Below are 16,000 nucleotides of genomic sequence, written 5' to 3'. Positions count from 1 at the left end.
TTTAGTCGAAACACGCCGAGCGTTGCTGCTAAAGTACGTGCCACATGCATTGGGCAACGGCGGGAACCGCAGTACCACACGCAGTTATTCAAAGCAGCACATAAAAGTGCCGCGGACTCAAATTGGTTAGTAAATGCATTCGGAACCAGTCTTTCGATTACTCAATTGATATATCAGCCACACACTCGCATAGCACGGCCACATGGCAAACGCGGCCATGCGGACGCTTCACTATGCACGGATCGGCTGGTTGCAATATTGGGGCACTCTATAGGTGCATGTTTAAAGCACAGCGTTTTTTGCCTATCGCGTGATCGTTGCGGGTGCTCCATGGCTGAGTGTATTGCATGGTACAGAATTGGCCCCAGTACCAAAAGTACACAGGTAGGGTGGTCCGTGTAGACGAAGCGTGAACGCGAGCTCAACATAACCACGTAGTCATTATTCTGTAGCGATTATTTATGCGAAAGCGTCAAATGGCCCATTGAGCAAAAAAGCCGGCGTCTGTCGTCTCAGCGAAACAGCACCTCAAATCCCATTGGCTGCGACCACGTCACGAGCGCACCTCGACGAAACAGAGCGGGTGAAAGGGTACACCTGCTGTCGCTATAGTGCACCAGGTGTTGCGTGAGGGGAGAGGGCGTCGCCGCGACGCCACGTCATCCTTGCTCTCGCAAGCCGCCGCCCGGTCCGTATCTCCCCCCTCCACTGGGCTTAACTGCAGCGTGTGCCTGCCGGCCTTGATGGCCACTGCTGTTTCCTGGTCTCTGGTCATGCAGCACGTCGGTGGCATGCGGTGTTGGCACCGCAGGCTGCTGCTGCTTGCTAGCTCGGGCCCAATGTAGCTGTAGGGTGCAACACTTGCAGCGTAAAACTCGAAGGACTGCTCAGCGGCGTTCAATGGGGCATTAATGCTTTCGCAATCATCACTCAGATAAGACATGCTTAGCTGTCCTCATATGTTTTCCTTAGTTGCCAAGTGGACGCATCATTGTTCACCATTCACAGTCACAGTCATTCACATTCACAGTCATCATTGCATTGTCATTTCAAATTAGTTGTAATATCACGCCGTCAGATGCTGCCGCCTTCACACTGTGTAGTAAATACGCAGTCATTGCCATGCATGCACTCATCATCCCAAAGTCGTTATGCCTCAATCGTGATGACTCTAGAATTGTCATCCCATCATCGATCATGCCATCGTTGTCACCGCATCAGCGTCATACTGTTGTCGGCATTCGACAGATGCATTACACAGATTAGCATTACCTTTTCAGCTTCTAGAACAGAATGCATGTGGTGATCAAAAATAACGTACAGCGCAAAGGACAAGGACAGCGATAGACGACATACGTGGTGATCTACCGCAGTAATATCATGAGAGACACTTGGGCGGAACAATTGCTGGCCTCAATTGCCAAGCCTCCCTGTAACATCATTTATTTCAATCTCCATAATAATCCTAAATTGTGTCACAAAACTTCTGCAACAAATGTCAACATGGTTTCCATAAGACCTTGTCTCTCATGAAAAACACAACTATATTGTCATGTTCACTAACTTGATCTCCTCCATTGAACTTAGTTCTTGCATTGAATGGATGCTTTTAATTAGCGTTTTAAATTCTGCTACTTTGTGCCACTGCCTCCTTCTCCTGAATAAGCTAACTTAATATTGATCCACATGCAATTACTAAAATTCACTGAATGCTTTCTTCATGACTAAACACAATTTGTATGTTAACAACTCCAATTCACAAATCTGTCTTTTGTCACTTCTGGCATGCCACAATGCTGAGTGTTTAGGCCCTTGATTTTTCTCATTTTAGATCTCGCACTGAACTTAACGTAGAAAACTAAACTTTCTGTTGATGACTGTGTGCTTTGTCGTGAAACAACCAAACTCTGGCAGCTCCGTTTCTGTTCAAACAGACTAAACAAATGGCCCACTGAGTAAAAAAGGCAGCGCCTGTCGTCTCAGCGAAATGGAACCTCAAATCCCATTGGTTGTGACCACATTGCAAGCATGCCTCTACGGAGCAGAGCGGGTGAAAGGGTACATCTGCCGTCGCTCTAGCGCGCCAGGTGTTGCATGAGGGGAGAGGGCACCGCCGCAATGCCACGTCATCCTTGCTCTCGCAAGCCGGCGCCCAGTCCATATCAACCCCCCTCCCTCCCCCAATGGGCTTAGCTGCTGCACGTGCCCAGTGGGGCAATGTCTCCACTAATGTCTCTCCGGAGTGCCATCACTAGTTAAAAACCTAACATCAGTACCCTAGCAAAAAAAACTGATAGAAATTTCTATAGTCTCTTAGGAATATGTATAGGTTGTACGGGTCCTTCTAAGAGTGATATATATTCCCACCTGACCCATAGAACTCCTTACCAGACTGGCAGGCAGCAGATAGATCTCACTGTGCTGCCTACAAGACCAAATAGCATGATGTACGTATCAGTCTTTTAAACCCAGATAGAGATCATCATACGACATACAGAAATCTGATTGAGGCACTGATAAAGCATGTTAGAAATAGCACACATGCCGGTGCCCACACGCCTGAAGAGACGTTTTTAAAATGAACTGAATATACAACCCTGAATGCATTGCCTGCCACGTGAACAAATTAACAAACACAGTTGCGATATTGGAGTATCAAATAAAAATGAAGTGTGTAAACTGTGCAATTATCAAAACTTTTTACAGCTTGTATGCAGATATATTATCCTAAACAAGTTTCAACATAAATTAAAGCACACGTTTTCAAAGCACAGCAGCGTTACTTAGCCTGTGAAACTACATTGGGGAAGTTGCATGAGAAAAGTATCAGTCCATCTTTGTAGCAGGTGTGCTCCAGTTCTTTTAATACAAAATTACATTTACAAATTTTGCAAGACGGATGTGCAACATTTAATGCATATCCAAAACAGTATTACTGTCATCATCATCATCATCATATTTATGTCCACTGCAGGACGAAAGCCTCTCCCTGCAATCTTTAATTACCCCTGTCCTGCGCCAACCGATTCCAACTAGCACCCGCAGATTTCCTAATTTTGGCGCACCACCTAGTCTTCTGCCATCCTCTACTGCACTTCCCTTCTCTTGGTACCCATTCTGTCACCCTAATGGTCCAACGGTTATCTAATCTGCGCATTACGTGACCTGCCCAGCGCCATTTTTTTCTCTTAATGTTTATTAGAATATCATCTATACCCATTTGCTCTCTTGTCCAAACTGCTCTCTTTCTGTCTATTAAAGTTATACTTAGCATTCTTCGTTCCATCCCTCTTTGCACGGCCCTTAACTTGTTCTCAAGCTTCTTTGTCAGTCTCCAAGTCTCAGCGCCATATGTCAGCACCCATAACATGCACTGATTGTATACTTTCCTTTTCAATGATAATGGTAAGCTCCCAGTCAGGAGCTCGCAATGTCTGCCGTATGCGATCCAGCCCATTTTTATTCTTCTGTGAATTTCCTTCTCATGGTCAGGTTTTCCTGTGATTAGTTGACCTGGGTAGACGTACACCTTCACAGACTCTAGAGGCTGACTAGCGATCTTGAACGCTTGTTCCTTTGCCCGGTTATTTATCATTATCTTTGTCTTCTGCATATTAATCTTCAGCCCCACTCTTACACTCTCCCTGTTAATGTCCTCAATCATTTGTTGTAACTCGTCCGCAGTGTTCCTGAATAGAACAATGTCATCGGCAAACCGAATGTTGCTGAGGTGTTCGCCGTCGATCCCTACTCCTAAACCTTCCCAGTTTAATAGCTTGAATACTTCTTCCAAGCATGCAGTGAATAGCACTGCAGAGATTGTGTCTACTTGTCTGACTCCTTTCTTCATAGGTATCTTCCTACTCTTGTAATAAAGTTTATTTACAAAAGCAAAACAAAGCACTTTCAAGACTGTGGATACTAACTGTAGCTCTAACATGTCCGGCTGAGTTTGTGAATGCCATAAGTTAGACACTACCAACGTGATTTCATTAAAGCTACTTTCTGGGCTAGTTTGTGCATACTTGATTTGAAAATTATAACAACGCTAATGCATCCATCCACAAAGGAACAAGGACAAGACACAAAAAACATGACTACAAACATGACTAGGGTTTATTTTACACTTCACTATCTAAAGAATAAGCAAGCAACTTTAGCCACATTTAAACAAACACATAAGAGGAAGAACACAGACTGAAGTACCAACTTCACCATGCCCATTTGTGCTCACAGATGCTGTATAGAACACCAGGTCTAATTGGCATATGCTTTTATAATATTACAACTTCATATGAAGCTATTTTCTCTAGACTATGCATTTTTGCATTCACCCCAAAAGTGTTGTGATATGTGACAGAACACAAGTGAGCTTGTGCAAAAAGAACAAACTGGCATGGCACACTGACAGGAAGCAAGGAAACAGGACAAGCATCGCTATTGGTACAAGATCTACAGCAATGTATCAGAACATGACAATACAGCAATATTATTTAAGCAAAAGTGAGTACAGATCTGAGAGCTTATTCAAGTAAGAACATGGATTTACCATTTTTAAAACCACATAATCATGAACAAAAACAGCTAAACATCAGTGCACATATTGCAAAATCAGAAGACACAATTCTTCACTGGGTGCTAGTTCAACCACCGCGCGTCGAAATGTGTAAAAGTAGTTTAACCTGTGTAGCCTTCAGCATGCGAAAGCAAAGAAGACTATCAGAACAGGCTTCATATATAGTGTTTGGAGTCTTTGATTCAAACCGTAATACACTGTTAAAATAAAATTTCAGAGTTTGCTTGTTTCATTCAGAAAAAAGATAGTGTCTTAGTCATGCTGCCACAGTTAATGGATAAACTTGCACCAGCTACATTGAGTCAAAGGAGTAAATAAAGTGAGGCAGACAGATGCATGGTGTGAAAATGATGCTGTTGTATCAAGTAGCACAACTGCTCACTTAACATTCAGCTGCTTTCCATGCCTCTGCATACAGACTGAGAATCTTTACCTCTTCACCATCTGCTAGTGAAGCACTATTTGTTCACTGTGATCACCCACTCAAGGCAGTCACGTGGTTAAGTAGGGCCCTTCGCTACATGTAAGGACACCGACCTGAAACTGTGCATAAGTCCTGTAAAATATTGTCATTTTTTGGCTACTGCAGCTGTTCATCAGCAGCTGCATCACTACTGCCAACATGCAGACCATGCAATTCCCCAAGCACTTAATCAACAAGAGTACAATAATGAAGAGTGGCAAATTGGGCTAGCTGGTTCATTAGGAAAACAAGAAGCTAACGCAAGAAAAAATAAACACTCTAGAATTTTGATCGCTCTGGCTTGGTTAATATATTCAAACATGAAAAAGCTGATTATTGCAGAATGCCATAAAGTGTGGTGCACTGTTACCAACAGTTTTTTTTAAAGCTATAACCTGTTATTACCAGACATTCATGTACCATGGCTGAAGACATACTGTTCATCGTTGCCATGTTTTGAGCATGGGAATTAGTCTCTTTCATAAAGGTTTCGTATTGTCCATTCAAAAATATTGTTGTCTATTTCTATAAACACATAAAGGCGCATAACTTCGCTGGGTGTTACGTAAACTAGTGGCTCCTCTCTTCTGACGCAGACTGAAAGGTGCTTTGCATAGAGAATTTCAACAGGAAATAGTTTCTTGCATTTCAGAATTATGCAAGAATTTGCTCCAGTAAGAATTCTACAAATGAGAGAAAACGCACCTGAGAGGCTGACAAATGCACTGTTTTTAGTCTTTATAGTTCAAGTGTACTGGAGAGAGTGGAATGTTTGTTGGTTGATGACCATTCGCTAATATTCAGTGACACTTGTTGAGTCACAGCCACGGTTGTGGACTACAGCCTGTTTTTCACTTTCATCCAAGTTGAGGCACAGCTTTGCAGTGCCTAACAAAACTGTCCGCTGACCAGCTCTCCTCTCCTGTACACCAAAAAAACTCACTGCTTCTGGTGAAAGATTTAAACTAGCTTTAGCTGCCTGTAACTTTCGAGCAAGTACATAACATTCCAATATTTGTAAAGGAACATCATTAGCTCCGCTGACCAATTTCACAAGAAGTTAATTTCCGCCTTCAAATACAAATGAAGAATGCGACCAATGAGGTCCTAGTTTAGCCGCACTTTTAGGAAGATGCAGGATTTGGTGTACATTGTATGTCATTGCACCCAATCCAAACAAAGACTGTGCTCTCACAACAAACTCCGAGAGAAGATCAGATGATCTCATTATGGTCATCTGAAGTGATGGTGTCTAGTAGAAGTATATAGACACCCTCCGTAAGCAAACTGGAATGTCTGACATACTTATCTAGCAAAAAGCCATGAAGGCATGGTAATGAATAATGAAGAACCCACCACTTCCATTCACTAGCTTTCCAGATTGTGAAGTCTGATAATCTTTGTGGTGTAAGTGTGAACCAATTCGGTGGCTTGATTGCCAATAACCTCCTGTTTAAAGAGGCTAAACTTTGTTGTGAACCAATCTAAACATCTTTTCTCTTTTAAATGGGATCACATTTTTATTCTTTTTAAGCTGTTGTATGGTGTATATTTGTTCCAACAATCTTTCCTTTCTGAATCCTGGGCTTCATATTTGATTTATATGTATTGTCTTTTCTCATAATATAAATGCAAAATTTCTGACTCATTTTTTGGGCAAAAGAGGAAGCTTGCTTCTCCTTGAAGCACATTACACCTATACAACACACATAGATACTGATAGACTATAGATCTGGCAAACTAATATGAATACACTATTACACTAATAAAAAGAATACACTAGTAGACTTGTACAAGCAGAATAGCACATATACGTCCAGAATAGAACTAAAAGTAATTTTATCAGTGCATCAGTTGCATCGTTTCATAATGCAATAGAAAAAAACTGATATAATTTTTATTAGGTTGCCCTATCAGATTTTTTGCTAGTGATCTTTCAGTGTAAATGCATATCAACTTTTTGACTAATGCTAATAGCTGAACACATGGCTTTTTTTGCTGCAAGTTTTCTTGGACTCCTGCTTCCCTTAAACTTATGTTGTATAATATGCTTGCAAGATCAAAACTGGAGTATGCTTCCTTAATCTGGGATACGCCGACAAAAAACACAACTTTGATATTTAGTTGAAGCCATACAAAACCAACCTGTACATTTTATTGTAGCTGCTTATTCCCATACCGCAAGCATATCAACAATTAAAACTTGCCTTAATTGGCCAGGCTTGTCAACAAAAAAACTTGCCCATTTATTCCACAAATTCTCAATTGAAACATACGTTATTACCTCCTTGTATCTCATTGAGAATGAACTACAACCTCGAGGTACAGGTGCCAACTTCCCAAACCAATCTTTACTATTCCTGTAAAAGGCAGCCTCAGAACACACACACGCACACACGCACACACACGCACACACATATATATCAATGAGCTACAAGGAGGTAATAAAAACATGTTTCAATTGAGAATTTGTGAAATAAACAGGTAAGTTTTCTTGTTGCCTAGCCAATCAAGGCAACTTTTAATTGTTGATATGCTTGCGGCATGGGAATAAGCAGCTACAATAAAATGTACAGGTTGGTTTTGTATGGCTTCAACTAAATATGAGAGTTGTGTTTTTTTGTCGGTGTATCCCGGATTGATGAAGCATACTCCAGTCTTGATCTTGCAAGCATATTATACAACATAAGTTTAAGGGAAGCAGGAGTCCCAAGAAAACTTGCAGCACAAAAAGCCATGTGTTCAGTTATTAGCATTACTCAAAAAGTTGATATGCATTTGCATTGAAAGATTATTAGTAATATGAATACCTATGTACAAGGTGCTTAATAAGAAGAGTCTTTAATTTTGTAGGTAAATGTGTTAGAAGGACTAGTCATGATGTGAAAATCTCTTCATTTTACTTTTACCACCCCACCTTACCACCATTTTACCTTTACACACACACACACACACACACACACACACACACACACACACACACACACACACACACACACACACACACACACACACACACACACACACACACACACACACACACACATATATATATATATATATATATATATACCATGGCACCCATTTCGTAACTCTAATGCTCCATACGATTGAAAATATGATAGAAAATTGGACAAGTTGTTGAAGCTTCATGGCAGCTACTGCATGACAGATGCCGACAAAAGTAATAGAATGGGACAGGATACAGCACTATCAAATGAAGTTTATTGAAAGAAAACAACCAATATATAACACACATCACGTGACCAACACCCGGCCCCCTAGCATATGCAGATGCATACCAAAACAACCTTCACATCACCGAATGCACATGTTTTGACGGCAACACACATGTCACGGCTGATTAATCAATGTAAAAAAACAATTCCTAAGGCACAATGCAACTCTGTGGTTTTACTTAAGATCTAACACGGCAACCTCGCTATCTTGCAGCGAGATGGATGGCTGGCTAACACACAGTGTGCTTTTCTTTCTAATGTGATAAGCCTCCATTAATTCATTTGAGAGCTTTTCACAGTGTGTGAACAGCAGAATAGTACTTTCAAAAACTGGATGACGCCCAATGCTGCAACAATGCACAGAAAGGTGTGGATGCGCAAAAACCCTTAAAAAAACTATGGTGCTTCCTTAGTCGAATGTTTAAGCACCTTCCAGTCTGACTGATATATATTTTGTAGGCTTCAAGAAAAAGGAATCGAATAAACAACATTTCGTGTGCAAGAGACAAACTGTATGCTATATTTCACTTTGCAGTCCTCCCTGCTCAGACACCCGTTGTGAAGAATGTGCTTGTTTATTGCTTCACATATTCCCTTCAGCTTATCTTTAAATGAAAACCCAATCCTCTCCTGAAACTTAGAAGCCACCTTTTTCTGCCTGTGTGACAATTAATAGAGGGGATAATGGCAACTTTGTTCCGCTCTTACTCCTTAAGCTTCTTCCACCCTGGCCGCACCTTAAGTTCCTTAATTAACGTGCTTCAAGATAAAAAAACCACTGAAACTGAATAACCTGCCTCATTAAGCCTTGTCACCAGATTCCTTACACTTTCAAGGATAAGGTGAGGATAGCTCTTGGTTGGGGCATCTCTAATTGCGTGAGTGGCAATACTGTACTTAATAAGTTTTGAATGGCTAGACCTATAATCAAGAAGGAGCTTAGAAGTTCTCGACTGACATCCCCAGCATACGTGATCCCACATAAAAGTAAGCCTGACATAAGAAGTTGCAGCACTTTTTTTTTTTCTGGAACTTCTAAAGTGAAGTTGAAACCTTGCTATTGTTCTCTAAATAGCTTCAGTACTTCGATGACAGCTCTGCGAAAGTTATCATTTGCTCATGAAAAACAAATAATCATCCACGTATCTGAAAATTTTAAGAGCAAGCCCACTCAGGTTTTGATTATTTTCTGGTCAACATAACTTAAAATATTACTGAGCACTGGTGCAACACCGGAACCTATGCAGATTCCAGCATTCTGGACACATATTTTACTTTCCCACCAGAGCAAAATTGACCTTAAATAGAAATCAAGAAGCTCCAGAAAGTTTGCAACAAGAATTTTACACCTTTCAGCAAATTCCAGCTAACTTGTTTGCTTGTGTATGCAGTCCTTAACAAACTGCAAGAGATGCACCTGCGGCAAAGAATTGTATAAATCTTCTGCATCTATACTAAAGCCTGCCCATTTCCCCCAGATTATGCTCCTGCAGGAAGTGTACAACAGTCTGAGAGCTGGCAGCAAGGAATTGGTCGTTGATTCCCAGCCTGTCAAGGTGTGTCTGCAGAAATTCTGAAACATGAAGCCATGATTTATATTCCGACACAATGGTTCTGATATGGATTCCCTAAGCTTGTGTGTTTTGCACTGAAGAAGGCGCATAAAAGAAAACCTTTTCCACCTTAACATCATTTGAGATTGTTGTCGAACCAAACTGATTCAACTTCGTGACAGCTCAACATTTTATGTCAGCTATATTGGTATAAATTTCATTAAAATTTATGTCAGTGGCTGACACACCCTCCTCCGGAAAAGTGCTTTCCAACATGACAACACAATGCCCTTTTTCGTCTCCAAGAAACCTCCAAGTTTCTGCCCCATACGTTAGCTCAGGTAGAAGGCAATGATTCTATGCTTGATTGTACAAAACTATATATATATATATATATATATATATATATATATATATATATATATATGACTTTGTATTCACCATCCAGGGCCAGGGAACAAGAGAAGCCAGACACCACTGACCAATTTCTGACTAAAAGAATTAATTTTTGACCTTATACATCTTGTTTTTACTGTACATGTCCCTCAACTCCATCCAGGTTCCCAACATTTATATCTAAAAAGCTTGTCTATCACCACATACAGGGTCTGTCCTGAAAGTAATGTCAGTAAATTTATTGTGATGTGACTGTATGTCAGAGCAGTCTAACTGGTTGAAACTAGTAGTGACGGAATCCAGCTAAGCAGCGGTCCGTCAGTCAGTGTGCTCCGAACATCGGAGAGTGTCGGACGGGCCCGTTTGTGAGAGCTGTTTTTTATTCTTGTGCAAGTGAAAATGCAGCGCTCATTAGAACAAAGATTTGCGATCAAGTTTTGTGTGAAACTTGGGCAATACCGCTGCGGAAACTGTTACTATGCTCAAGACTGCTTATAAAGAACATGCCTGGTCAGATCGGCAAGTGTTTCAGTGGCACAAAGCCTTTTGGAAGGCCGGGAAGAGGGCGACGACAAGGACTGCGCTGGATGGCCATCTACGACCACTATGACTGACAATGTGACACGAGCGAGAGAACTGTTGAACTCAGACCAACGATTAAGTGTTCGTTTAATGGCCGACACGTTAAACGTTTCGAAAACTCAAGTTCATGAAATTGTTACAAACGATATCGGCATGCGGAAGGCGTGCACAAAAATGGTTCCAAAAGTGCTCCCTGACAATGAAAAGTCACGCCGCGTTGAAACATGCCAAGAAAATCTCAACATGTGCAAACGTGAGCGAAAATTTTTGGACAACATCATTACAGAAGACGAGACTTGGGTATTTGAATATGACTTGGACACCAAAAGGCAATCATCTGAGTGGCACACACACTCATGCCCTCCCCAGAAGAAAGCCAGGATGAGCAAATCAAAGATCAAGATCATGCTCATTGTTTTTTTTTGACATCCACGGACTGGTTCATCATGAGTTTAAAGAACCACTGTGAACTCCAAGTTTTATGTGGATGTCCTTGAAAGACTGAAACGCAGGGTTCAACATATCCGGCCGGACATTGCAGACAACTGGAAGTTGCACCACGATAATGAGCTGGCCCACAGTGCCTTCATCGTCACCGACTACCTGGTTAATGCATTGGGGCCAACGATCCCCCAGCCCCCGTACAGCCCGGGCTTGGCTCCCGCCCAACTTTTTTCTGTTTCCATGCCTCAAAATACCCCTGAAAGGCAATCATTTTGGGACAGCGGACGTGATTAAAGCAGCTAGCACCACAGCATTAAAGGCCATTCCGGAGGAGGACAACGCATTCGAGAGCTGGAAGTCTCGCTGGAGCCGATGTATTGACACAAAAGGAGAGTATTTTGAAGATTTTTAAACTTTTTGTAACAAAAAATTCAATAAATGATTTTTAATCGCCTTACTGACATTACTTTCAGGACAGACCCTGTACATGCACCTTGAAGGTATGTATGTGGAAAGCATTTCAACCTCTGCTTGCTTTTCTGGCATGGAATAAAACGGCCTTTTGTCTCTAAACCACTTACTTTTAAACTATTCCGTTTGGTTCATTTTTCTAACTTCTGCAGAGTTGCATTAACAACTTTCATAGTTAGCCGGCTCCGTTTTCATTCTTGCTTCCTAAAATATGCCCTCCTGTCATGCATAATTTGGAAGGCCTTCTGTTAGCAATGGGTATTGTATTTCAAGACTATCAGTGCAATGTTGCATGAAGAAACCTATTCTTGGAGTGAATTATTGTTCAGCTTGATATCATGATATTGCTGCATGGTTGTTATTTAACTCTGCAAGAGAATGGTCCTGCCATCCTACCAAGAGTGCATTTCATGGGTATTACTCTCTTTCTTTTGACATTAGTTTATGAGGCTCACAGATATGTATCTGTGTCAACAATAACACCTGACATCTAATTTTGTGCAACATGCACTACATTTAATCAGATAAAAGTTGCATGTTTTGTCTCTTGGACCAGTCTGCTCAGTGGTAGGAGGTCGAGACCACAAATGAGAATGGCTGGCCAAGATCTGTGGTATCTGTCCCGTGTTATGCATCTGACAAGATTTCATGGTGGCAAGAAGACATATCAGACCTGATGTGATCTTTCTAATTATTGTGCACAGAGTAATCAGCATGATAATATCCTTAATGCTATAAATAGTACCTCCAGCAAGCAGTCTATATGCTTATGCCTTTTTGTTGCTTATGGCAACAAAATCCAACATCCTTTGAAACATGCTCACTTGCTGTCTGATGCACAAAATGAAGAACGCTGCCTTCTCTAAATTTATTAGCAACAAGAAAGCCACTCTGGAAGCAATTATATAAATACACAGCAACACACACTAAAACCTACAAATGGGAGAAAAAACACAAACTAGGCTAACAATAAAAGAAACCTGACACCCAACTCTCAAGTTACTCATGTTACTCAAGTATGCACATTCAACCTGAGTTAGAGAGATAGATGGTCGACTCCCGCACTCCTGTGCATGCATGTGGACATGTTAAGCCTCAGCTACTCTTTCTATATCATAACTATCCCCATGTTTGTGAAATCTGGTGTACAACTGCAAGAACAATGATGGCTTGACAGGTGGTTCACATTTCAATGAGTTCTATAAGGAGGATGCATCAACTGTTCCAGCCAATGTACACATTACCAGATGAAAGCAGTCGCTTATAAACAGCACAACACCATACAGCACAAATTATATATTTGCCACGTGTTATGAAACTTACATCATTAAAGTACATTAGAATTGGTGCTAAGGCTGGTGCACAATATATGCATATACTTTAAACAATCATAAATAATGCAGGAGCTTGGAATATGATTGGCCATTCTCGGAACTGCTTTGATAATACAAAAGTCAAGGCTTTGTTTTTGGCATCACCCACTCCAATTCGTTTTCTTTCTTTTTCCAATTGAAGCATTGGCAAGGTTTGTGCCATGCGCTTCGACAGTGATTTTTCCTTGTTCGCGCACGGCCATGACCATAATACAAGAAAATCGCCCCAGTAACGCAGTGGTCCCTGCCTACTTTTTCATATACTTTACCGCAATACATTACGTATGCTTCACCGCATAACATGACTGTATTGCGGCAAAGCTGATTTTATGGAACTGACATTATGTAACGGACCTTTTGTCCTTCTGCTGTTCGCATGAGCATAAGCTCGAAAAACCACAAAATAAAGACTTAGCTTGCTGCTGGTTGATTTCTAGCTAACATTTCGAGACGTCCACGTTGTTTACAAAAAAATCGGCGAAGTTTCTCGCGCTCGGACGCGCTTCAAAAGGCAGCGTGCACATGACCACCTATAATTAAGGCAGTCATAAGCGGCAACGAAATCCACACAAGGTACATCAACTTCCACAAAGCTACTGGGCAACGCCATCAATAACTGGCACACGGGCCACCGAGGAGCTGGCAAACGCTGCGATGACATCCACACAAACCACGTCGCTTTCCACAAAGCTATTGGGCAACACGATCAGTCACAGGCACAGGTGAAGTCCGCAAAACACTACATGGGCAGAACTACTACGGCCATACTCAATCACTTCACCACAAGCTCTCACATTTAACGACATCAAATAGCTACAATCACTCCTCCACAGCCACGGACACAGGCGAAGACCGCACGGGAAGAACGGAAGCACCGATTCAGGGCTCGATCATGGCTCGATCGTCGCGTTCATCGCTTTAGCGCCACCTATTTAAAAATAATATACGGAGCCAAGCCAAACCATTATTTAGCGACTATTTGGGTGAACCTAACGCTTTCGGGCCCTAAGCGTTCGAACGACCAGGGCACGATAACGCTTACCCCCCCTTTCCACTCCTGCGACCGGGTCGCAGGAACGGCGGCCTATAAAAAATGTGGCGACGCCACAGAAGCCCTAGTTTCGTACAGCACATAGCAGAAACTGTCACGGCGAGGCAATTTTGAGACAACGAGCGTCTCTCGGGTGTGCGTGTGATCAAGTTTTTGTGAGGAACCTGCATGATCTTGCGCATAAAGTAATTATTTTGGGACAGCTTCTTCTCTGGACGGCGTTACAAGTACAGGCAAGCGGGTATCAACGGTCGTTATTGCTGTACTTTGTGGTGTTGTGATTCACCAGTGCGGATCGAAGAGCACCGTTTTCTCCAGCCCTGATTCTACAATTTGGTGGTAATTATTTCACTTGCTTATGTTTTGAGCGTAAGTTAATGTTTATTTTTATCCTGAATGTTGGCACGCTTGAGCATGATATCATAGGTCCCTGCTGTACGTGATGTTCGTATACAGGTTGATCATTTTTATGTTTTGCGGAATTTGTAGAAATGGCCTGTGGCAGATATCATAATTCTTGTCGCTGAGAGGAATTATTCGAAGAGGTGGACATTATTAGCATGCGAAATCGAAAGACATCTTCAAGTAATTAGCAAAAATTGACAAATTAACTTATTACCTTGCTGCACATATTGAAATGTACGAATTGTAGCCTGTGAGTTTGCAAGATGGATCCAATTTAAATGAATTTCCAGAATTACATCAGTTTCAATATATTATTTTCTAAAGTGTGAGACGAAATAAATGGGCGTTCCAGTTACTTCTGTGCTCCAATACATAAAACAGCGTTTTGTTAAAAAAGTAAGTAGACCAACAGCGCACTTTTACGGCGAGTTTGATGACACATATTTCCAACTGGTGTCATTCTGGAAAGTAAGTCCAAGTGGATACGCCGGGCAATCTCAATGGCTACAATTCGTAGATTGCGATATGTGCCGTAATGTAATAAGTTAGGAAGTTCATTATTTAATTTTTTAAAATTAGTTCAATATGTGTTCCGATTTTTCGTGCAAGTAATCTCCTGCTCTGAAGGATCCAGCTCAAGGACTAGAATTACAGTATCTTCAACAGGCGATTTGTTAAGAATTGCATGAAACTTAAAATTATCACGCAGCATATGTGAAGTGCTTGCCAGTTTGTGTAAGCCCCTTTTGTCTCCAATAGCCCACTTGAATATAGTGCAGTGTTTGTGCCCAATGTTGCACATACTTACGTCTATTAAATACTAGTGCGTATATGTCAATCTGCCCAACGCAATAGAAGCACATTTATGGCGTGCTTTCGCTGCGAGTGCGTGCTCGTAAACACGTTGCCTCGAATGGCAGGCATTTGAATTGGTGCAAAACAACGATAACATAAAAAGACTGGCCCTCAAGCTCCTGTGTTATTCAGCAGAAAAATGCTTCTTGGGAGGCTGTTGAGTTACATCACACGCCTAGTTCAAAATACAAATGAGATCATTTGAATTCTATTTGCACTAAAGCCACAGTCAATGGCGCTAAACAATTTAACAATCATTACATAGCTTCTGCAGCTCAAGTTGAGAGCCTCTTGAGAGCTCAGGTTGAGGCCTTGCGCCACATAAACTGTAGAAGGGGCTGTGATGAAGGTAAACTGTGGTACTGTCCAAAGGCTGTTGATACAATCCACGTGATTTTGGTAAAGGTCACTGTGTACGAAAACTGAGTGGATTAAAGTGATGATTGTTTTAAAGTTCACTCACTATGTCTAAATATTTCTTTCAGTTGGTGTACAAGGAGATGTGCAAGTGTATTCCACATCTTGAGGGAGATGCAAGATATGCTTCCGCAATCCTTGCTGCAAGTGTTCAAATAAATGGTTGCAAGTTTCA

At 41.5% G+C, this 16,000-nt stretch overlaps 1 long non-coding RNA gene across 1 annotated transcript; it reads left to right on the top strand.

Annotated features, from left to right (window-relative positions):
- The first annotated feature begins 13,923 nt into the window (after positions 1–13,923).
- Positions 13,924–16,000, top strand: LOC142557851 (uncharacterized). The gene is made up of 2 exons (XR_012822876.1): positions 13,924–14,487; positions 15,894–16,000. It is a non-coding gene; the product is annotated as an uncharacterized LOC142557851 (long non-coding RNA).

This window comes from Dermacentor variabilis, chromosome 9 (genome assembly GCF_050947875.1).
Source record: "Dermacentor variabilis isolate Ectoservices chromosome 9, ASM5094787v1, whole genome shotgun sequence".
In the NCBI taxonomy this organism is placed as follows: domain Eukaryota; kingdom Metazoa; phylum Arthropoda; class Arachnida; order Ixodida; family Ixodidae; genus Dermacentor; species Dermacentor variabilis.
Note: the sequence above shows the minus strand (reverse complement) of the source record. Positions and strands in the feature narration are given on the sequence as shown.